At 42.2% G+C, this 25,143-nt stretch overlaps 1 protein-coding gene across 6 annotated transcripts in view; it reads right to left on the minus strand.

The window, feature by feature from the left end:
* Positions 1-25,143, minus strand: part of MYRIP (myosin VIIA and Rab interacting protein) — a 340,832-nt gene that overhangs the window by 266,584 nt on the left and 49,105 nt on the right. For 2 of the 6 annotated variants that reach the window (XM_070577180.1, XM_070577183.1), the window contains exon 3: positions 15,454-15,624. The exons of the other annotated variants lie outside the window; for them this stretch is intronic. The gene's annotated coding sequence lies outside the window, so the exon portion shown is untranslated. The remainder of the gene's footprint in view (positions 1-15,453; positions 15,625-25,143) is intronic. 6 annotated transcript variants of the gene reach the window in all.

Below are 25,143 nucleotides of genomic sequence, written 5' to 3' on the forward strand. Positions count from 1 at the left end.
ACACTACACGGTTCTTTGAAATTCTTGTCTTCAATTTCTTTTTTGTTTGGTTTTGTGGGGCTGTTCGGGATGGGAGTCTGACTAGTCATATGGGCCCTGTTTATGCCCCCAAACAATCCTGGGTCCTCTCTCTTTTCCCTAAAACATAGGAATAGCACAAAACACACACTAGTGCTATAAAGCTTCACAAATTTAGGACATACTGAAACTACCAGGGTCCAGAGTCCATTAAGTTTGAGCATCTCTACAAAGCCCATCTAAATGCTAAACTGCAACATCACAGCAGCAGAGCGCTGGTGAACTCTCGGTCCTACGAATCAATGTCTAATGAGAATTGATTTAACAGGCTCTGAGGGACCTTATCTTATTGCTAATAAAAGAAATCCAATCCGGCACTTTCCTACACTGGCTAGATATTAAATAGGGCTTATGATGATTAAGCACCAGAAAAGTTAATTAAGAGGTAATTCCAGGGGAATGTACTGATCTCATAGGGCAGCAGTCTTCTATCAGACAACATAAGGAAAGGAGAGCCGTTATCAAACTCCAAGCACTACGCAGAGCCACCACAACATGCAGGGTCACGAGGCCCCCAGCCCACCCCGGGTCAGCCACCATCAGCTAGATCTTTCTCCCAACACAGAAGGGACTCTCACTCCCACTTCAAACCTAAGGACCAGCTCTAAAAGCAGGACCTCTGCTTGGCAAAAATAACACAAAACGATGGTGAATTGTTCCCATTTGTTTTTCCCATTGGATGAGGCTACCATAACACTTTAATAATATTAAACTGAAGGGTTAGGATTTATAAAAATGCAGAAGAAACGAGAATGTTGTCATAAGTTATGGTCAGCCATCAAAGCAGTTATGTCCAAAAGTTTACTGAGCTATATCTTGTCCAAATCAGAAAGAGAAAATTTCTAGAGCCTTATGATGGCTTCATACCCCTAAACATGGTCTCAGTCACGGGTGCCCTAGATGAGTCTATAGAACACAACCGTCAAGGTCATCAGGACTAAAAGTGTGTTCACAGGAGCATTCTGTCATTATGTCCACAGATGGAAAGCTGTTCCAGAGCAAACAAGTATCTCATTTAATTTTTTAAAAACCATTTGTCTTTATTGATTAAATTGATATATTTAAAATACAAAGGAAACTTTCTAATTCCTATGTGTATAAAATCCACATATCTGACACCTCAGGCCTAAAAGATCAATGCTAATTCCTAGCAGATATGTAAAACACAAGGGTTTCATATAACAAAATTTTTATTCTGTCACAAAGTCTCAAGAGTTTATTGTTTTTTAGAAGGTTAGTGGTAGTCCTTTCTGCCTTCCGTGCCTGACACAGAATGAGATCAAAGAAAACTTTGGTGACGTGGCTCTCTTTTGTTATTCTGACCTGCACTTGACACACACTTCCTATTCTGAATGCACGGAGAGGGACTAAGTCCACAGGGCTGCTAACATTGTTACACCGTTCGTGAAACGCGGCTCTATTTGCTTAATTGGCCATAAACAGAGAGCCCTTGCTAAGCAGCACTTGCCGTAAAGAACTCAACACAGGGTGTGTTCACTTGGATGCTGTCCACAAGCTTCAGAAGGAGCAAACACAAAACGTTTCACCAGCAAGCAAACACTGTGTGAGTAACTGGCATGACCCTCTGGAAACCTACTCAGTGGTGTGTCTCAGTCGCCTGGAAAAGTTTTATTTCACGCATTTAAGCCAGTCATTCTATTTTTAGAATGAATTTTAAGGATAAAAGATTGGAGAAGATGACAAAATTTCATGACATACGAGGATGTTCATTCCAGCATTCTTTATGATACAAAAATCACAAACAACCCAAATATCCTATAATCAAGAAATGGTTAAATAGATTAAGGTGCATTCATAGGATATGATGTTTTACAGTGTGATATGATATATGATATGACATGATATTACAATACAACATAATATAATACAGCCATATCTAATGACATAGGACATTGCTTAATATAATATTAAGGGAAAACTATATAGAACGCCAATACGCTTTTCAAAAATCTGTCTACTATATATACACATGCACACCCTTTTTAAAAAAATTACACTTCCTCCATAATGGCATTTCTCACACTAAACTACCAAAGTGCTTACCTGTTTTGCTTTCCACTCACTTCCCTCTCCCTCTTGTAGACGCCCCCCCTACACACACACACACACATACACGGCAACCCCCAGTGAGACAGTAAGTTGTGTGGGGGCAGGATCTTGTCTGTGCATCTCACAAACTTCCCCAGAGTGCAGCAGTACATACAATTCAGCTCAATAAAGCCCATGAAAGGCAGTAACTCATAATAAATGCTGAACATCTAGAAGGCAACTTACCACTCTTTTTACAGTGGGTATTTCTAAGGTGTGCAATTACATATCATTTTTATTTTCTTTAAACTTCTATGTCTTTTGCCTAGTTTTCGATATTGTCACGTGTTTATAATCAGAAAGCATTTTTTAAATAAATGAAATAATATTTACTTGCTTTCTAATGCATTTTTATTCCATTGTTCAGTGTGATGAATATTTAAGTGCTCACAATGAATAATGTGTCACCATCCAACCAAGTAGAGTGGAACACTTGAGCATTAAGAAGTCATGTGCCAGTAAAAAGTAAAATGATTAATTTTCTCTCTGTTAAGACAAGTAAAGAAATAGGGGCCAATAATCCATAAATCTGAGAGAAAATAAAATATACCATTGAAAAAGAGCAGACCTAAGAACATGTTCTCATTGTTAGCAAAAAATCTAGGACAGGGGCCGGCCCCATGGCCGAGTGGTTAAGTTCACACGCTCCACTTCGGTGGGCCAGGGTTTCACCAGTTTGGATCCTGGGTGCAGACATGGTACTGCTCATTAGGCCATGCTGAGGCGGCGTCCCACATGCCACAACTAGAAGGATCCATAACTAAAATATACAACTATGTACTGGGGTGGTTTGGGGAGAAAAAGCAGAAAAAAAAAAAAGGAAAAGAAGATTGGCAACAGTTGTTAGCTCAGGTGCCAATCTTTAAAAAAAAAAAAAACCTAGGACAACATTCAAAATTCTTTTACTATATCATCTACTTTAAAACAAAGAGAGTTGTAGTTTGAACAATACAATTCATGTTCCTTTGGAAACTAGAGAACAGCAGTATCTTTCTACAACACCACCTTGTCCTTCTCAGCACCCTTACTCACCTTACAAAGGGGACTCACAAGTGTCACGTGTTACCTAGGACTTTATGGCTTTTTTCATTTAAACATATGTTCATCATAAAAAATTCTGCAAACACAATAAAGTATAAAGGAAAACTACTCATAATACCATCACCAAAAAATAACCAATGAGTTATCCTGTGTATGTTCACGCAAATTTATGGATATGTGATTCAACTGTGTTAAATATACACACATATAAAATGCATACTTCAGCATATTTTTATTGGCTATTTAATATCTATCTACTATTAAACATACATTAAACATATTTTACTTCCCAGTTCTTTAGGACCCCTACGTGTCTTATAAATGGGGAGACTAATAAGAATTAGGATAAATAGACTGCTAACATATACACATACAGGTGTGCATAGTCAGTTTGAGTATATGTATGTATATACACACATATATATGCACTTATATATACTCATTGATAATATGTATTATTTACACACACTCTCCTTAATTCTACTTCTGGAATAGGTCCTATGTTATGATTATAGACTTATTTCCTCCTTGGAATATTGGCTATGAACTGTTATTCATTTCAGCATATTACCCTGCCATTAAGCATTACATTATGCTTCTGTGATTGTTAAACATAATTCTAGAACTTCAAAATCATTACAATTCTAAGTTATTTTTTCCAAATATAGGCAGCAAAAATGTGAAAAGGAAAAAATCTTTTTAGAAATTATAAATTTGAAATTTTTTTCTTTACAAAACTAAAATAGGCAATTTGCAAAAAGTCTGCAAAACAGAAAAGGCTATAAACCCAGGCACTATCCCGTGAACCTAAGACAACCACTGTTACCTTCTGCTTTGCGATTGACATACACATGCTCAGGGACATGTGTGTGTTTTATTAGTTGTAATTCCAGTGATCATAATATTCTATATCCTGCTTTATTTTTTTTAACTACTCCTTGCCCCTTTTCCCATGTAGCTACAGTCTCCATGAGCATCTGCAGAAAGGACCGGATCATGCTAGAACGTTGCCCACTCTGGCTATTTTCCTGCTGGAACGCTCTGCTATGAGCTGGCTGCTCTCCTTCTGCTGTCTGATGGAACCAGCCTCTTCCCTCAGGAGTCGGTCAGAGGCAAAAAAAAGAGAGATGAATCAAAAGTGAGCCAATTTTGTGGCTCATTAGAAAATTCATTCATGGGATTTGAAATTTTAAATCTGAAGCCAAAATGAGATTTGGGGGCAGCCTGCAGCTTTCCCAGGTCCAGAAATTACATTTTAAAATTGACCCAACAATTGAATGGCTGACGTTTGAGATTTTGTTAAAATATTTGACACGGGGGACCCACAGAGGCTGACTGAGCTACCAGTGTATGGCTAGCCAGCGCTGACCAACTTTGGTCATCCCTCAGGACATGACACGTCTCCTACGAGGAAGGGAAGATAATGTGGTGGGAAGAGCATGGACCCTGGAGATAAGCTATGAGGGTTCAAACTCCAGCTTCGCCACTTGTAAGCTATAGAATGTTAGGCACTTTCCATGCCTCAGCTTTCTCATCTGTTATATGAGCACCTACTGACCACCATAATGGCTTATATTAAGACAGAAAATGCCAAGTTTTGGCGAGGATAGGGAATAATCGGAACTCTCATATGTTGCTGGTGCAAGTGTAAACTGGTACAAATGCTTAGGAGAACTGTTTGGCAATACCTGCTCTGGCTAATGCATACATGCCTTCTGACCCAGAAATCCCACTCCTAGCAATATACATAACATGAATCTGTTCATATGGTCACCTCAAGACAGAATGCACACAGCAGAAGCACCTGCAACAGGTCCAGAGTAGAAACTACCCAGATGTCCACACAGACTGTAGAATAGATCAACAAACACATTGAATATTCTAGAGTAACGAGAATAAACAATCTATAACTACACGTAATGTGTGGATGACTCTCATAAACAATATTGAACAAAAGAGGCCCAACTTGAAAGTGATTGTATACAGTGTGATTCTATTTGTTTAAAAATAGGCAAAATTGATCATGCTACTAGAAGTTCAGATGGACCTTGTCCTTGAGGGGCAGTGACTAGAAGGGGACACACAGTGGCTTCTGGAAGCTGGTGATGTCCTGCTTTTTGATCTGGACGCTGGTGACACAAGGGTGTTCAGTTTCAAGGTTGGTGCCAAGTTTCCCTGTTTTCTCCTGGGCATAGAGACCTCAGTTTAGCTACAGCTGGTTGGGAGCTGTTTCTCTAAACCTTCATCCTTAATTCCCTCTCATTCTTCTTATTTACTCTGACTCTCCCTCTACCTTTACAATCCGACCTATGATTTAATTCACTACAGTTCTAAATTACCCTTCTTCCTCTCCTAAAACAAGGTTATATAAAATGAGGTTAATTCTCCCCTGGTAATAATTCAGGAAAACTAAAAGCTCTCTTAGCACCACTAAACAAAATTCACTATTGTTATGAAAGTTAAAGTCAGCAGTGGCTATAATTTAGCAGTTAACTTGTCATTAGTTGTTTTTATTTTTCTTATTAAATCATATCTTTCAGGCCTCTGGTCATTTTGTAGCTCTTACCTGAGTCCCCTTTATTAGCTCCCTTTTTATTTGGGCTCATACACGAAGGCCAGGCCCAAAGAAAGGCCATATTGGATGCTACTGGACAAACTCCACTTCCTCTGATTGGTGACAGGCCTTGAATACACAAGCACCAAGTGGCCCACATCACAGAGACTGGCTTGTCTTGAGGACAAAGAGCAGGAGTGTGTCTGAACTCCTATCCAGAGGCTTCGCCCCTGCCTGAGATGCTGTTCAGGGGAGCCATGGCACAGAGAAGGTGCATGGCAATGTTCACACCATTTTGCTTTTCAAAAGTGGGGAGACAAAGGACATGAGCAAAATGCACCGAATGTTCGCCTCAGAAACCTGCGTGAAGATAAAGTGTCAAAGACTCCAACTTGTAAGAAAAGATTATTTTTCAATAAGAATAGCATACTAGTCATAAGGAACAGCCCTGCCGCTGTCCTGGCAAACAGGCATCTTGTCCCAAGTACACTGAAGGCAGCTCTGTCTGTCTTTGGAAGATGAACACACCAGAGTCAGACTGCTGTTATCAGGAAGGCAGCCAGATTCATGCACCTGACTTTAAATCTCCTGGCTGAAACCAGAATCCTCAGCATGGGTGGACTAGAATACAACCATGGTCAATCACAGCAACCAGGAATCTGACAAGGAAAGGGCAGGAATAAAGGACAGGTGTGGTTTGCAATGACCTTTTCAAATTATTTCTTGATCCCTTAAACTAAACTGTCTGTTCTTACTGGTGAAAGCCAAGAAAAGAGCAGTATGGTTTGACAGAAGGAAGTGCAAGACTCTAGTTTCCTCTTTTACACTTTACTCTTTGGCCTTGTGCAAGGCACATGCAAAGTGCTAACACCTCAGAGAGCTCGTCTCTAACATGGGGAGAAAAACGACTTGCCTGTAGGAAGGTAAGAGATGGGTCACCCATGATCTCTTGGAGTATCTGCCAGTTCTAAAATCTAAGATTCAAGGGCTGGAAGCACCAAATGATTTAACTTGGGCTGGAGCGTGGTGGTCAAGGGGTAAGGCTTGGAGGTGCAGGCAGATCTGGGCTTGAAGAGCAGCTCCGCCACTGTGGAGCTGGGTGACTCAGGGTCAGTGACTTCTCCTCACTGAACCTCTGTTTCCTCAGCTGTAAACTGGGGATAAGAATGCCCACCTCACACAAGTACTGTAAGAACTGATTTAGACCAAGTCCACGAAGCACTGAACTAAGCCTGACCACAAAGGCAGGTGGTTTAAGGACCTGGAGAATGACAACCTGGACATGGTCCAGTTACTTCACTTCAGAGTGAAGGAGATATATACATACACATACACATATACATGACATATATATATCATTTACATTTACCCACAGATAATGTTTAAAACTTAAATATAGATCACAAGTGCTCAAGAGGGTGCTTAGAGTCTTGGGAGAAATCTGCCAGGGTTAGGAGCCCGGAACTGTGAGCTCCCTGTCCTGAGCACCATTTCAGGTAGGGTGGGGAGCTCTCATTTGTCATGATGTAAGCATATCTCTGTGTGCTGCAGTTACAGGGTCTGCCTTCTGGTGCTTCCCATCTTCTCAAGTTGCAGTGCAAAACACCAGGCTGTGCACTGAGCATGGCCAACGTGGGCCTCCAGAGAGGCCTCATTGTTCGAGAACTGGCAGCCCACCCTACCATGTCTTATTTGCTTCCTCAAGACACTGAGGCTCTCGAGTTATAAGTGTACATCTAAGCCACGCAGTCGGCCTTCAGTGGCCCTCTCCCATTCCCATTTCCACCCAGCTCCATGAATACTCATCACTCTTCTATAGAGGCTGCACTGGCTATACTGTGGTTCTGGCTCCTCCCTTGAAGGGACTGTGGCCAATGCTAACATTTCCAAATTTCCCACAAATACAGGATGCAGAATGAGAAATTGGAATTATGGGAATTCTTGGGAAATCTCAAAGTCATAAGTTTCTTAAAAAACTTCCAACGTTCTTCATACTCTTTATGCATTATTACAAATAACTAAAAGATGTGTTTAACAAAAAGAAATATTCAGTTTAGTAGCATTTACAAAGAACTGTAGCCCATACCAAATAGTCAAACACCAGAAAACAAGGGTGAACATTATTTGGTAGTATTTGAATAATGTAATATTCCAATCTCCTAGCAAAATTAATAGCACTACACAGACTTACATATTGAAATTGCCAATTTAAGGGCTTACTTGTTTTCCAAAACTTAACATATCGTGAAACATCACTCACAGGATTTGTATAAAGTATACCATGCCTATAAACTTATTAATATTTATTTTATTTGCAAAATTGACTTAGTTTCACAGCAGCTGGTGCCATAGACACACACTTATAACACAGAAATAGCTACAAGCAAGAATGACTAATGGGACCATCACTGCTTCTCTCCTACCTGCTCTGTCCTGTTCCTAGAAATGGCCTTGACCTTCACCTCTGTGTGTCAGTGTTTTCTGTTCTTCCTTTTGCTTGACAGCAGTGGACCCCTTCAAACTAATAACAGCTAGCCACTGATTGTTAAACTTTATTTCTTAGAAGAAAATTATAATACTTTCCCCTATTTTCGTGATGTCGCTACTGATTTTTCTTGGGATTTAGGATTTGGGAAAGCATGCAAATTCCCCAAGTCATGCTGGGAAGGAATTCCCATATGGAGACATGAGCCAAGGCTTCCAGTGGGGATGCCTGGCCTCCAGTGCTCTCTTTTCTTCCTACAGAACTACTTCCCTGACTTCCTGATTCACTTCTCCTCCCTGAAGCTATAGGAAGGTTCCTACTCTCCTCATAACTCCTGGGCCGTATTATGACAATCCACTCAGTTCATGAATGTGCTTTATTCTTCAGTTCCAGTGTTCCTTGAGCACCAACTGTCTGTGATCTACAGAACCCCTTCTTGCCTTGTGCACCAGCATCTCCACCACCTTGACAACTGACAGTCACCCCAACTGCCCACAACCTTGTCTGAGACCTTCCAGTCCCCCAAGGCCCACTTTATCTCTACCTCCCCCCTGTTTAAAGAATTTAAACCAGTGGTGCAGAGTCTGTGAGTTTACACAGGCACAAAAAACACCACCTGAACTCAGGAACGTAGTGTTGTAAGGAGGGAGCCAAGGGTCAGCGCAAGGAGGTCTGCCCCAGGACTCCTATCCCAGTTAATGCCAAAGCAGAAGGCAACACCAGGCAAGGCAGGGAAGCTGTCGCTAACACACAAGTCAACGAAATGGAACAAAATGTCATCAGGTCACAGGAGGAGGAAAACAGATCAGCTTGAGAGTGGGAGAGGGAAGCTCAAGCCTGGGGTGGGGAAGGGCACCTTCTCGTTTGTTTGTTTTTTTTAAGATCGTCTCATTTTTATTCACTTGATATGTTTATTATCCTCATTTTGGGTAAAACACCAATCTTGTCCTATCACTGGCCCTTTAACCACATAAACACAAGCATCACAACCACATAATAACCAACTGATAACAACCTTGCTCAGTCATTGCCTGGACCTTCCCCACTTGTATTTAACATGTTCTCTCTCAGACCTCGTCTCTGGACAGCTGTGAACTCAGTGTCTTCTCCAGAAGTTCCTGCCTTATGGTATCTAGATTCGTTCTCCATCATAGGAGTGTCCCTGCCACTTGGTTCTTGGCTTTTCTAAAATGACTTCTCTTGCTTTTATCACTTTAGCTTTGGGAAGAGGCAGTTTCTATCTGCTCTGCCCACTTCTTTGGTAGAGTTGCCTTCAAATTCTGCAGTCGAAGAGATGGAGCTTTCAAAGACACCTGAGCAATGGATTATTCTATCATTTCCTGTCACCCTCAACTCTTGATTGAATGCCTTGCTGTATATTGATAACATTTCTCATCTATGAGGAGACTTTCTATTTTTAGAAAGATTAAGAATAACTCAGGCACTGCTCTCTTTCTGCTTCTTCTCCAGCTGGACTCCAGAGCTAGATTCTGGGTATCCTATCGCATCTCATCAGATCCTGCAGCCCACCACAGTAAGATATGCAAAAGAAAAGAAGAAAAATAACTCCTTTGTTCCCTGTGGACCAGTCCTGTCCTTCTCTGAGCTGTTTGCCTCTGCCTGTGCTGTGGTGATCCCACCCGCTTAGCACACTGGGATGAGCTCTTCTCCAACTCCCAGCCTGGGTTCCAGGCTCGTCTCTAAGACCTGGGCATGGTGTTGTTCAACTTGTTTCCTGAAGCCTGCATCTCAAGTGTGAGCTTACACCCTCTCTGCAGGAAAAAGTCCTGAGGGTAGACATGTAAAGCAAAGTCTATCACTTCTGCTGCTTCTGCCCTCCCTGGCTCTAGGCTTGCAGAGCTGGTGTGACTCTTAGAAGACCACATGCCATGCTGCAGTTACCGCTCCACATGCCTGCTTCCCTGGGAGACCACCGCCTGTACTTTTAGGTGTAGTAAGGAATCTGGTGCATGGCCACAGCATCAAGCAATGTTGGCTGAACTACATCCAAAATTCCCCAAAGAAGACAAAAGTACTAAGTACTGTCATATCACAATGTTAGCCAATGTATGGTAGGATAGTATAATTCAGCGCTCTCAAACTTTCCTGGAGGCCTTGTTCAAACACACATTGCTGAGGGCCACCCCCAGAGTTTCTGATTCAGTAGGTCTGAAGCAAGAGAATTTCCATTTCTAACAAGTTTCAGATGATTCTCATGCTGCTCTCTAGGGTTCCAACATAGCTTTACCTACAAAAACAGGTGGTGGTCCAACTTTGGCCTGCGGGTCCATAGTTTGCCAAGCTCTGCACTAAAAGGTTCTTAATTCTGAGCTATACACTTTGTAATCATGGTGATTAGACAAGAAATTAGAAAGCTAAGAAAGACACTTTTGCCTGTATTGCTGCTTCTAGATTCACCTAGTTTGTTAGAGGGTCATTTATTTTAGAGCAGTCCTAGAGATGCTGTGTACTCTGTCCTCATTTAAACTCTGGTCTACACATTATTAGAGTTAACACCATTCATGCAAGTATAACTTTAAATTTTATATGCAAATTATGCTTTAACATATTCAATTCAGGGGCTTATGCCAATGCTCCAACAAAAGTGTAAGCACATCACTGGGAAGTGAGGCCTGAGGGCCTGGCCTCTGACACTAGGCACTGACTGTGTCTAAGACACAGACCTGAGGGGTGGAGAGCAGCCTCAAAGCTATTATGCTACAAGAGTGGAGAGAAAACTGAATGAGTGCTCAGCATCCTTGACTGTGGAGCTCTCTGGCCTCTTCTGGACCAGTACAGACTAGGTCTGTGGACAGTGAAGGGAAGAGATAGAACTCATTCTGAGGGTGCAAGGCTGACTGATAGAAAGACCAATTTCCAGTTTGGAGGTATTTTCCAAATTCCTGTTCTTCTCCAGAATGGCTCTTTACATGCTGGTGCAGCGCTCCTTTCATAGTATCCTACTGCCTCTCTATGGTTGATTACAGTATTGAATTTTCTACATCTTTGCTGATTATCTGTTTAGTAGTTCTATTAATTGTTCAGAGAGGCTGTTGAAGTTTCTATCTCTAACTGTTGATTTGTCTATTCCTGTTTTTATTTCTACCAGTTTTTGCTTTATGTATTTTCAAGCTCTGTTTTTTGGTACATATACATTTGGGATTGTTATGTCTTCTTGGTGGACCAACCCTTTTATCATTATGTAATGCCTCTCTCCGTCTTTGGTGATTTTCTTTGCAGTTTAGCTTATCTGATATTAAGATAGCCACTCCTGTTTTTTAAAACTAAGGTTTGCATGATAATCTTTTTCCATACGTTCACTTTCAACCTGCCTATATTGTTATATTTGAGGTGAGTTTCTTATAGATAGCATATCATTGGGACACGTCTCTTTTGCTAATTTGTATCTTTCCTTGGTGTATTTAGGCTATTTACACTTAATGTAATTATTGATATGTAAGGGCTTAAATCTGCTATTTTATTTTTTTCTGTTTATTCTCTCTTTCATTTCTCTATTTTCTTTGTCCTGCCCTCCTGTGGGTTACTTTAATATTTTTTAGAATTTCATTTCGATTTATCTAATGTTTGAGAATGTATCTCTTTGTATAGCTTTTTCAGTGGTTAGAAGGTAAGACATTTTATCACACTTAACAGTAGGTAAAATTTATCACACTCTACTGATATAGTCATTTTACTAATTCAAGTAAAATATAGTAACCTTATCTCCCTTTAAGTCTGTTTACCCCATTTGCAATATAATTGTCTTAAATATTTCACCTACATACATTTAAAGTCACATCAGACAGGTTATAATTTTTGCTTTAACTGTCAAACATAATTTAGAAAACATATTTAGAAGAGGATAAAGAAAACATTATATTTACTTATATTTTTGCTTGTCAAATTCTTTCTTCTTTTCTGATACTCTAAGATTTCTTCTTTTATCATTTTATTCCTGTCTAGAGAACTTTCTTTAGCCAGTTTTTTATCAAAGGTCTGCTAGCAACAAATTCTTAGTTTTCCTTCCTCTGAGAATGTCTTGATTTCCCTTCACTCCTGGAGGACATTTTCACTACGTATTGGATTCTGGGTTGACAGTCCTTTTCTTTCATCACTTGAAAAATAATGTGCCACTGCTTTCTGGTCTGCATGTTTTCTGTTGAGAAATCTATCATTCTAATTGTTTTTTCCCTCTAGATAGGGTGTCATTTTCCACTGGCTGTTTTCAAGATTTTTTCCTTTTTTAGTTTCAGACGTTAGTTATGATGTGTGTTGGTGCGGATTTCTTTAGGTTTACCTTAAGATTCACTCAGCTTCTTGAATCTGTTGGTTTGTGTCTTTTGCCAAATTTGGGAATTTTTCAGCCATTATTCTTTCAAGTACTTTTTCAGCCCTCTTTGTCCTGGGACTCTGATAACAGGAATGTTAGATCCTATCTTATAGGCCCACAGGCCCCTAAGGTTCTGTTCATTTTTTTTATTCCAGTCTACTTTCTCTGTGTTGTTCACATCTGGTCATTTCTACTGTTCTTTCTTCCAGCTCATTGATTCTTTCTTCTGTTTTTCCATTCTGCTATTGAGTTTCAGTTATTATATTCTTCAATTCTAAAATTTCCATTTGGCTCTACTTTATATCTTCTTTGTCTCTGCTGAAACTTTCTACTTCTTTCTGAGGTTTTTTGTTTTATTTTGTTTTTTTGTTTGTTTCTAGCATGTTCAAAAATGCTCAGTGAAGCATTTTTATCATGGCTGCTTTAAAATATTGCCTGTTAATTCTATCATCTCTGTCATCTCAGCGTTGGCATTGATTGACTATCCTTTTTTCATTCAGTTTGAGATGTTCCTGGTTCTTGGTATGTGAGCAACTTTTTATTGAAGCCTGTACATTTTTTGCTTATGTTCTGAGTCTCTGGATCTTAATTAAGCCTGTTTTAGCTGGCCATCTCTCATACCAGTGTGGCATTGTTACTGCCAGATAGAGGTAGAAGTCCAGGTTCCCAACCTGGCTTCTGTTGACACCTGGGGAGGAGGTTCCTTGTTACTGCTGGGTGGGAATTTCAGCCCCTAAATGGTCTTCACTGACTCCACAGTCTGGATGGCCTCATTATTGCTGCACAATAGTGAAAGTTTTGACTCTTCACTAATCTCCTCTGACACCACCCTGGCTGGCAGCAGGAGGGGCACCTTGTTTCTGCCAGGTACATGTAGAAATCTCGCTCTCCACATGGCCTCACTTACACCACAACAGAAGTGGGGGCTTGTTATTGGCCATGGAGGATAAAAGTTCCAGCTCCCTACTTTGCCTTCTCTGAATAGGGCTGGGGGCCACAGGTATTTCTCTGTGGTGTTTGGATGGAGAATAGCAGTTATTGTCTAAAAGTTTTCTGTCTTGTTCAGCTGTTCCTTTCCTGGTCCTTAGGCTATTGTTGGGGCATTTTTTGTCTGTGACCATTTGTGTTTCTAGGTTGCCAGATTTTTTACTTCTAAGTGTCATGTGTATATATATATATACATATATGGCAAAAAGAAAACCCAGGGAACTCACCACTGTGTCCTTCCTCAGTTCCCAAGGTACTTAACCAGTCTGCCTTCTTCTGTCTCTCTTGTAAAATCTTCTTGTGTTTATCTTAAATATAGTGTGCAGAGTTTTTAGTTGTACCTAGTAGAAGGAATAGGGACAAATACCTCTATTCTATCTTCCTGGAAGAAGAAGTCTACCAGCTGTTGGCATTTTTAAAACGTACCTAGAATTGGGTTATAATATCCCACATGAATATGTGTGAATTTTATAACAAATTTATTTCTCAATGTTCAAAATTCAAACCCCCCCCAAAAAACAAATTTATTTTAAATAATGATTATTTGCATTTAAGCAATACAGTGAGTTTAAATATTCCCTTGAAAGCAGGTGGGAGTTGGGGACTGTAGATCTCCTGACATTTAAGTGAATACCTAACTGCACTAGAAAACAAAAACTAAACAAGGGGCACGTTGTCACGATTGAGGAAACAGCACAAGACTGTCTGTGCTCCCTTGCTGTGCTGCTTTATGTAACATGCTTAACTCCTGGGGACTTAGATTCTTCACTCATTAAATAAGCAGGTTATACCTGAATTTAGGACTCATTTTTAAGTTCTACTTTAGCTCTTAAATTCTATCATTTATTCTGGAATATTCTCTCTCTACTTCAGAGAGGAAACTAAGGTTTGATAATGTCAGGTCTAGGGACAGGCTTCCCAAAGTTACAGGGAAGACATGAAGATCACATGAAGTTTTTCCAACCAGAGGCATCCTTGCCGTTCTCAATAGTGGCAAGAGTAGACCAGGATCTCTCCCGTGTCAGGTGATCTTTTGAGCACATCAGCAATACTGAGGACTTTAATGGCACATTACAGCACAGTGTCTCCAGAGTGAGGGGACTAGAGGACAGGGACCAGCTGGTGTGATTCCTGAAGAAACAGCCCAGAAGGGAGGCTCTGCTGGACTGTGGGGCTGCAATATACAAGACTCAGGAAACCGCCTTCGAGGCAGAAATGTTTCTCTGGGAGAAAACACTCCAGGGGCTGCATCCAAGGCCAATTAGTCATGCTGGGGTGCCTGCATGTGTGAGAGCTTCTACTTAGTATTTAAAAGCTTCCCTTTCATATTTAAGCTGTCAAAGCAGAAAGTGTGATTTTCTCAGAAATCGCCTCTTCATTGGCCCCCCATCCATTTTCTACTTCATACGGAAATAATTTGTTTCTACAATCAAAAAGAAAAGAAGCCACTGAACAGTTCCTATAGAAGGTATACAGGGAAACAGGAAATGCATAGAACTCCCTAAATAAAAGGTGTCAGAATCCCTGATTCTAAGGGGAAAACGTCCCGGCAGCTGACAGTCTCCTTTGGCCATAGCAGGTCAGCACACGAGTGAATGAATGTACAAAATGATGAGAGACATCCAAGGTCTAAGTGAGTAAGCGTCACTGTAAAACAAGCACTAGTATCTCTGCCCGTAGAGAATCATCTAATAACAAAAAAAGGGAAAGTACCTTACTTTAGGAATAGCCAAACTATAAAACTATTTAAATATACTAAATATATATGAACATTTAAGGGTAACTCTAATTATTTAATTCCTGGACCAGATAAAACAGCCAGGAGTAAGCCACTAACAGCTCTCACCCTGAGTTCCTATGAGTTCTTACTGTGTTCCAGGGGCTGTCCACAGGGCTTTCCATGTATTAATTCATTTTACTCTCCCAACACTCCAGGCAGGTACTCTCAACATCTTCATCGTAAGTGAAGTAAGGGAAAGTGGAGGCACAAAAAGATGAGGGAACATGCCCGGGATCACACATCAGGTGAGGATTCTTTGGCTACAAAACAAACCAGCATCAATGAACCCCTTAGTTTTTATATTTTCAGCAAGACAAGTAGTGAAATTGAGTGTCTGGCATTAAATACCAATCCTATGCCTTTACTCTGAGATTCACGTAAAATGAATAAATACTGTATGAAGGAAGGGGGATTAAAAATACAGTCAACAATGAATTTTAGTCTTTCTGTCTCCCTTTCTCTTGTACCACACACACCCCAAAGCATGGGAGGCAATGTAGGCCATTATGGACCTCCTTCAGGACCACACAAAACTGTTTATGCTCTCACAGCAATAGAAGCTTCTGGGATCTGGTTCTGGATAACTCAGCTGGATAAACGTGATTCCAGGGGAACTAACCCAGGAGAGGAAGAAGGAAAAGGCAGGAAGGGAAGGGAGAGAGTGGGAGGGAAGGGCCACATGGCAAAGGCCCAGGGTCTGGGGAAATGCAGGTCCTGTCAGGGCTCAGAGATGCAGCACAGAGAGGGAGACAGCCACAGCCACTGTGCTGGCTGACCTGGGACCTCTCCTGAGCCTTGGTTCAGGGCTGGGCAAGGATCTGGCACGAGCACTCAGGTAGGCTCCAGCAATGGTGAGCAGGGCAGTGGGGTAGGGGGTCCTGTAGATGGGATTCGGAGAGCAACACAAAACCATGTCGCTCCCACCAGTGGCCTGGTACAGTCTTGGGAAGTGAGGAAGCCCAGGCTCCAGGCACATTTCCAGCATGGAATAGGGCAAAGGCACAGCCCAGGCTACCTTACGCTGGATGAGGAGTGGACCCTGGTGGCTGCAAGATGCTCAGCCTGGAAGATATAAAAGGTGAGCTAAGCATTGCAAGGTGGGAGATGACTGGGGAAAGCTGTCACAGCTACACAGGCTAAGCAAACACGAACATTTGGGCGAACCTGGCAGAGGCCAAGGATATGCCATTCCAGCGCTAACTCCAGAGGTGGTCAGAACCAAAGACCCTGCCAAACTACTAGGCAGGTCACCACATCTGGAAACCCAGAATCTGGCTGGATGCCAGAGGTAGGCACTCTAGCTCCAGCCTGAGGCATGGGGATAAGGATCATCCAAGGAAGGAGGCTTAAGTCCTACACCTCCCTATGCAGAATGGGAGCTCTGAGTGAGGGCAGCAGGGGGCAGGTGAACTGCAGCGGCCTGGGATTCAGAGGGCACCTGGGGCCCAGCTCTTCCGGGGATTCAAGGCATCAATCCAATTTCCAGCAAAGGGATCTCTAGGCTGAAGCAGAAATCTCCCATCTGAGAGAAGGGGCCCATTATAAGCCACCCCAAGAGTCAGAGAGGTTGTTCACGAATCTCCTTATGAAGGTATCATTACTGAGCAAAGGCTTGCCACCCAATGTGCATAAAGAGCCAATTATAAAGAGCATCAGCCTTTATTTGCTAAGAGTAGCTTTATTTGCAAGATCCATCTGCAAGGAGGTAGGGGACATATGCTCTCAGATCTATCTCCCCGATCCAGGGCTTAGGGTAAAATTTATGGGATGAAGGGCAGGACAGTCTGAAGTGTGGAGATAGAGGACTGGAGGTAAGGAAAAGTGAGGTAACTGATGACCTGCGCAAGTGTAGTCAAGCTTCATGGTGCTTTGTAGGACGTTTGTTCACAAAATAGTGGTGTTAGCATGATCTGAGGATGGAGTTTTCAGCCCTTTGATGTCAAAAAAGTCACTTATCGGGCATTTGTGTAGGCCCAGTTAAAGGGTTGGTGGTCTCAACTGGCCTGAACTGGACAAGGGGTCTCAATTCCTGAAAAATCGCTCTTAATTACTCTGCTGATAAGATGGGGTCAGCTGAACTGGTCCTAGAGGGCCTGTGGTTACAATGTCAGCTTAGAAACTGGACGAGGAGGTGAGCCTATTGGCTTCAGGAGCCGAGTAAAGAGGGAAAGGCAGCTGCTGGCCATCAAGGCAGAGACCTGTTTCCAGTCACTAAAGAAGTTCATGGGAACAAGGAAGTTGTCATTCCAACAGCACACCATAGCGGGAGGAAGAAAGTGAAGCCGATCTCCACACTGTCCATCTACGCTCCCCAGCTCTGTGTTTCAGACTGTTTCTGGCTAAATGATTGCATGTGTGCCTGAATTACTGTGCTTGCAGAAAGCTTCTTTTATAATGGCTGTAGAAGCTTCCCTCTTTCTCCTCTTTCAAGTCCTGAATTCTATGCACACCAAATGCCAGAGAAATGCTTTCTGCAGCCAGAGGTCTGAGGAATAAAGGTCAAGCCAAGAATTAGTGCCACAGAAGCTTTATCAGACCCCAGGAGAGTGGAGCCTCTGACATTTGCAATGGAAAAGTAAATAAGATCAGGAACTTAGAACCATGAAAGCAATCTAGTAGAAGATTGTCATTGAAGAATAAGAGATTACAGGGAGAATGTATCCAGAATCTACAAATTCGTAACTGTAGATCTTTGAAGGGCTAGACATTAAGAGTGAATAGAGCATTAGTGGGGCAAGCCCGGCTGAGTAGTGGTTGAGTTCATGCGCTCTGCTTTGGTGACCCAGGGGTTTGCTGGTTCAGATCCCGGGTGTGGACCTACACACCACTTATCAAGCCATGCTGTGGCAGGTGTTCCACATATAAAGTAGAGGAAGATGGGCACAGATGTTAGCTCAGGGCCAACCTTCCTCAGCAAAAAGAGGAGGATTGGTGGCGGATGTTAGCACAGGGCTAATCTTCCTCAAAAAAAAAAAAAAAAAAGTGAATAAGAGCATTAGTATGATTCCTTTTCTATATGACAAGCACATCTGCAGCATCAAACCCTCTTGGCCATTCTAAAAGCAGATCCTCACAGGCAAAAATATGTGATAACTCACAATCTTATGGTGCCGAAGACATGATACAAGTTATGAATATGAGGCCATTCTAAAGCCACATATCATTTCAAAGGTCATGACACACTTGGTCAACCATTAACTTCAGAGAAACATCAAAGGGTTTATTCCATGCTGAGATGCACAAATTCTCCATAGTGAATATGGCATGAAGCCAACATGCTCTCGTTTTAAACTGTACAGAAAGCCAATACCAGAGCATTCTTCTGAGATCACGACACATATGACAATTCTTAATAGCAAAGGCCAATACACAATTAGGTAGCTAAGACTTTAGCTGGATCTTTCAGATACCTTTTCTCATATAGAAAAGGACAAGCCTCAACAAAATTGGAGGAGAAAGTTTACTTTTTGGTCCTATAAACTCCAAACTGCATAAGCTAGCATTCCAAACCAGTGCTGTCCAATAAAAATATAATGTGAGCCATGTAGGTAAAGTCTTTTAGTAGTCACATTTTTAAAAAGTAAAAAAGAAACAGGTGAAACTAATTTTAATTATATATTTTATTTGAAATGTAATTTTAGATATATTTCAATGTGTTTTCAAAATAAAACATTATCAATGAAATATTTCACATTTTTTTCATACTAGATCTTTGAAATCCAGAGTGCATTTTACACTTAGCCTACATCTCAATCTAGACAAGGCATATTTGAAGAGCTCAGCGCCCATGTGGCTAATGACCCTGTAATGTCCCAGCTACAGGTCCCCCATCCTGACTTCAACTCTGCTACTTCCCCCGCCTGCACATATCCCAAGTTTTAGCAAGCACAAGTACCAGATTTTCTAAGATGGCCTCAGTTTCACCCACTCTGTCCCATGGTGCCTGGGTGCGCCTGTTTTCAGTGCCAAGGCAGCGGGCTGTCTTGGTTACCAGCCCCAGTTCAGGGTGACTGCCTAGGTTTGAATTTACCTCTCCTATGTGCCACCTGGACAAGTTATTTAACATATTTTTAGATCCTCAGCTTCCTCATTTTGGAAACAGATATGAATAGTGTTTTTCCCAAGAAGGAGACATACCTGGAACACCACACCCTATTCAACACGATTAACAATGAGGAAGTAGAATTACGGGCAAAGCAGGCACTTCCTCTCCTGCCCCACCACAGGTCCTGACTGGGGGTTGAGCATGTCCTCTTCTCTTCCTTATCATGCTCCCTGCTGCCCAGATTTTTGATTCAATTGAAAAATCTTGTCTGTCTTCAAGGATCAGATCAAAAACACCTCTCTTCCTCCTTTTCCCTACTTTCCACCTCCAAGGCGGAAGTATTCTTACAGATCTGCCTAATGTTTTTATTTCTCACTCTTGATAGCATCCTAATTATTCAAATCAGACTTAGCTCACCTTCTGGATTCTGCCTCAAGGGTTAAGGCCCTTATTAAATTTGTGAATCCCACCCTCTCTCTCCCTGCCCTTTCACCCCCTTCACATTTGCCCAGAAGGCTCCTGACATTCCATTATGATTTTGAAGCAAATGAATCCAACAGCTTAGATTTAATATATTTGACCTTTTCATTATTGACAAAAGTACCAATCATAAGTAAAAAGAAGATTCAAAAAAATTCTTGTGGGGGTCCCTCTAGCTTTGAGCTTGATACTCTATAGCCTACCCTCCTCCTCACCTCTGAGGTCCCCACACCCGCCATGACAAGTCTCCAGGTTCTCTCCCAGTGTCTCTCAGTTCTGACTCCTACTGGGCCTTCCCCCATCACAAAGGGAGTCTCTCAAAGGGAGCTGTGTCAGACCTTCCACTCCACCGAGAATGCCCTGCTCTGGGCTCTGTTATTTCAGGGTCCTGCCAGGTGACTGGCTGGCTAATCTGCTTCACCAACGCGGAGGAAAGAACTCCTGCCATGTAGCTTCTTCCCTCTGAGACAGCAGATTCATTACCTGGACAGGTTGACGCCACAGTGTTAGTGTGGAATCTCAAGAGCTACGCAGGACCAGTGAGAAGATGCTGGGCAGACACACTCTGTGAACGCATAGTTATTTCATGAGCCACAGGCCATATTTACTCCAACTGAGTAAAGACAAGGCCACCCGACTTCCAACTTCAAAGAAGGATACAACCAGGAGTATTTGTTAATTCATTAGATCAATTTAAGTGTCCAAACAAAGTATATTGAGAACAAAGGCATTTTACTTTCTGAAGAAGAAACTTCTTGAAAAATGAAGCTCTTACAATAAAATTTTAATTTGCTTAAAATGAAAATGAATTTTGAATGAAGATCACAAACTCATTTTATTAAATGCACTGTGTTCTTTCTACTTTAAAAAAATGGTGATTAATTCTCAAAGGAGTTTCTGCAGAACAGACTAGAAACACAAATTATTTCTAGTTTGGAGAGATGCTTTGCTTCCCTGCAATGGTTCTTCCACATCCCTGGCAGCTCTTATTTATATCCTCCCAACACTTACAGCTGACTCTCGGGGGATGGAAGATTGCCGCCACCAAGGTGGCAAAGAGGGTGCGGGCCAGGTCAGCAAGTGAGTAATTGATACATTACAGCCACAGACACAGGTCTCCAAATGCACGTAGGTCCGTTCCTCAACACAGGTGAAAGGAGGAGCTTACATGCTACAGCTGATGGCTGCAGCAGCTAAGCCTCTCAGAAAAAGACTAGGCAGGAAGTCCTCTGCCAATCACACTCCTCCCCCACTTCCTTCCCCCGGCCCTGACCTAGCCTGAGCCCAGCAGTCCTTGGCAGACATAAGTACACCGGCAGTTCAGCAAACCCTGACAATTAATGGCCAGTTGCAGTTACGGGAAACAATGGCATCAAATCTAACCCCTGCTCCCGACAGGCCAAGTCCATTAGAGCACCAGCAAAGCTTTGGAAGTCATCCAGATGCTAACTAGCTTCTGGCAAGCACACATTCAATGAGAAATTTTAAAGGCTGTGGCTATCTCATAAATGTCTCCAAGATGCAATTTGAAAACCGGAGTACCATACAATTAACAGTCATTTTTAAAACCACTTTGTAAACATGCCCAACAATATAAAATCATAGGGTATGTACTATGATTCTAGTGTAAGTCTGGGGATCTTTCCACGGGCGTCTTCTACAACATGAGGGGCCGGATGGCGGAGGAAGACTGGGAGCTCTGGCATCAGGAATCTCGGGTCCAGGCCAGACTCTACCACTAACTGCCTGTGCACCCTCCAAGCCCACTTCCTCAGCTGCAGAGTCAACGGTTGAGGCATAATGAATACTTTGGTCCCTTTTAGCTCTCAGAAACTATATGAGTCAAAGTAATACCAGGCTGTAACAAATAAACCCCAAGGTGCCTCCATGACTTAACTCAACAAAGGTGTATTTCTTTCTCACACAAAGTCCCCGGCTGATTATCAGAAACTCTCCTCCATCCAGTGTCTTAAGGATTCAGCTGCCTCCAGCTAATGATGCCATGCCTCAACACAAGACCTCCAAGGGCCCCAGTGCAGGCAGACGAGGAGGAGGAGGCACACCAGCTCTTAAGAGCCTTGGCCTGACAATGATACATGCCCCTCCTCTTATAGTCTATTGGCTAGACCTACTCACATGGCCTCAACTTAACTGTAGGGGAGGCTGGGAAAAGTGCAGGAGCATGGAAATATTTGTTGAGCACTATTATCTGTGCCACACAGATGACATTCTACTTATTTATTTTTTTAATTTTTATTTTTGTTGAGGAAGATTGGCCCTGAGCTAATATCTGTTGCCAATCCTCCTCTTTTTGCTTGAGGAAGATTGTCCCTGAGCTAACATCTGTGCCAATCTTCCTCTACTTTGTATGCAGGACGCCACCACAGCACGGCTTGAGGAGTGGTGTGTAGGTCAATGCGCGGGATCTGAACCCGAGAACCTGGGCCACCAAAGCGGAGTGTGTGAACTTAACCACTATGCCACCAGCCAGGCCCCTACTTACTTATTTGAATAATTTAATCCATTTGTCTGAATTAATATCTATTAACAGAACATCATGATATGCTACATTGCAGAAGTCAAGAAAAAGAAGTCCTTAAAATTAAGTCTGCCAGATACACAGAAGGGCAGATGAAGAAGAGGGAACACCAAACCAAATGCCCAACACCCAAACAAACACAGTCCACAAGGTACCTAGGAGGGACAATGTACCAGTCAGGGGCCATGCTCTCCATAAGTTACCATGACGAGACTGGTGTGCTCAAAGGATGGCACTTGGAGTCCAACAGAGAAAAGAACAAGGCTTAGCCATTCCCACCCCAATCACACTGGATAGTGGTGGTCTTCTGCTAGTCTGTCTACAACCCAGGAAGCTTTATTAAGCATTTCTTCCTCCAGTCAGGGCCTTGCTCCCTCTCTAAGACTTTATTTCTGCCATAAATAATGTCATCAAAAACCTGCTTGGCCAAAAGCCATCTATCGGTGCCTAGTACCAGACCCAGAGTTGGAATAGATATCACAGTGATCCTGGTTGAGGTTCCCACACTTCCACTGTCCCCAGAAACTCAAATTCTAAAACAAATAAAGCAGTTGGGAAAGGCTTCTGGAATATCATGGCCTTAAATGCAGCATATATGCCTAGTTACATTTTCTACTATACAAAGAATTATTTTTAAGAGTTATATAATTGAGAGAAGGGATGGAGACTTCCTATTATGATGACAAATCTCATTACTGGGAGAACAAAATCATCACAGACAGAGTTGAAGATACTGAATTTTTATGTTAATTAATGTATTATTCTCATTGAATTCTGTGTAGACACTCACAACATATTCAGCCCTATTTACTCTCTTGAAGAGCCAGCCCTGGTGATCTAGTAGTTAAGATGCGGGGCTTTCACTGCCATGGCCCAGGTTAGTTTCCTGGTCAGAGAACCACACCACCCATCTGTCAGTTGTCATATTGTAGTGGCTGTGTGTTGCTGTGATGCAGAAAGCTATACCACTGGTATTTCAAATATCAGCAGGGTCACTCATAGTGGACAGGTTGCAGCAGAGCTTACAAACTAAAAGAGACTAGGAAGAAGGACCTGGCCACCCACTTCTTAAAAAAGTGGCCATGAAAACCCTATGAATAGCAGCAGAGCACTGTCTAATATGGCATGGGAAGGAGAGGATGGAGCACAAAGACCGAGCAGGGGTCTGTTCTCCTGTACACAGAGTTGCTAGGAGTCAATGGCACTAACAACAAACTTTCCTAAAGGGACCGACACTAGAAGCAGAGAGAGCAATCAAAGCAAAGAAAGATGTAGAGACCTGGAAATTCACGAAAAGATATGCCTCTCAGTGGGCATCACTGATGCCTGGAATTATGGAACATGGGATGGATCCGTTACAGGGAGAACAGAGCCCATTGCATAGGCTGCCTCAGCCCCTCAAAGGCTCCGTCAACAGAGGTGAAGTGAAAGTTAGGGCAGAGTTTCCAGAAATGTCAGCTTTCCTGACAGTCTCAGTACACAGCAATGCCCCAGCCTCTCCTGGAATCATTAGCCTGGGTAACAAGCCTGAGGTAAGAAGTGGTAGAAGGAGTCACATTCATGTCTGTCTGACCCCAGAGTGTGCTCTGGGTACACGTTGTACACTAGGAGTGCTTCTCCTTTCTGCACCTTCCCCAGGGTCCTCGCACAGCCCTGACTAGCAAGTAAGTTACTATAGCATCTGGGTTCCAGACGACAAACTAAGCCAACACTTAGCCCCTTCTCCTTCCCAAGGCTCCTTTAAAATGACAGCAAATACAAGTGTGATTAATTCATAACAGTAAAGAGAAAAGGAGAACAATCAGCCACCTACAGAGTTCAATGAAGTCCTGAAAAAGAAGAACAGGGGGCACAAACAATGTGTTCAATCATCATTACTTAAGGGCTGCTTATTGATTTTCAACATTAGAGTCAGCCTCTGAACAAAACAGGAAAGGCTCAAATAGGTTTGCAGAACAGCCTGTGAATGTCCTCGACCTTGAGTATGTCCTGCAGGGAGAGTTGCTAGACAAAGACAGTGGAAGGAGTGGTAGAGGAAGGCAGGCATGCCATATGCACGACTGCATTGTCAGAATCCGGAAAGGGTGGCAGACATTGGTGGAATGAGACCCAGAAGTTTCTGTACTATTTATGGTTGAAATATGACCAATAGAAAACCAAGCCAAAAATAACGTAACCATCAAGAAACAAAAGGTAATGGTAGTGTATGTGAGCTAACTTGCCATGATTCAGAGCAGAGAACTGAAAGTGTTTAAAATTGATACATCAAGAAATAGCAACATAAGCCTATTTTTTAGATTTATGGAGGTAATGCCAGGAGAACTAAAGAACTAAGAACAAAAACAATTAAACATGGAGCAGAGGACTCGTGCTTTTCCTTACAAGGTCTTCTTTACCGTTTTGGTTTTTTACTGTTTGCACAAAATCATCTGATAAAAAAGAAAAATGAAGAATAAAATTAACCAAGTACAATGTGCATTTTCTACACATTTACCTGATTAGAATAGACCCAAAGCCCCTGGAGGTAGGAGCAGGGATCAACACGTCTTTTGTTTTCCAATGTCCTCCATCCATAGCTTTAATATTGTTGCTTGTCTCGGAGAAACACAGTCAACACCGTATTGAACTTGTAAATAAGTGCTCCCTCCAGTCTGGTAATGTGTGTCTACTATTCTCAGGCCAGTCCAGTCCTCTGTCCTCCCCTAAACAGTCCCA

This window comes from Equus przewalskii, chromosome 15, assembly GCF_037783145.1.
Source record: "Equus przewalskii isolate Varuska chromosome 15, EquPr2, whole genome shotgun sequence".
NCBI lineage: Eukaryota > Metazoa > Chordata > Mammalia > Perissodactyla > Equidae > Equus > Equus przewalskii.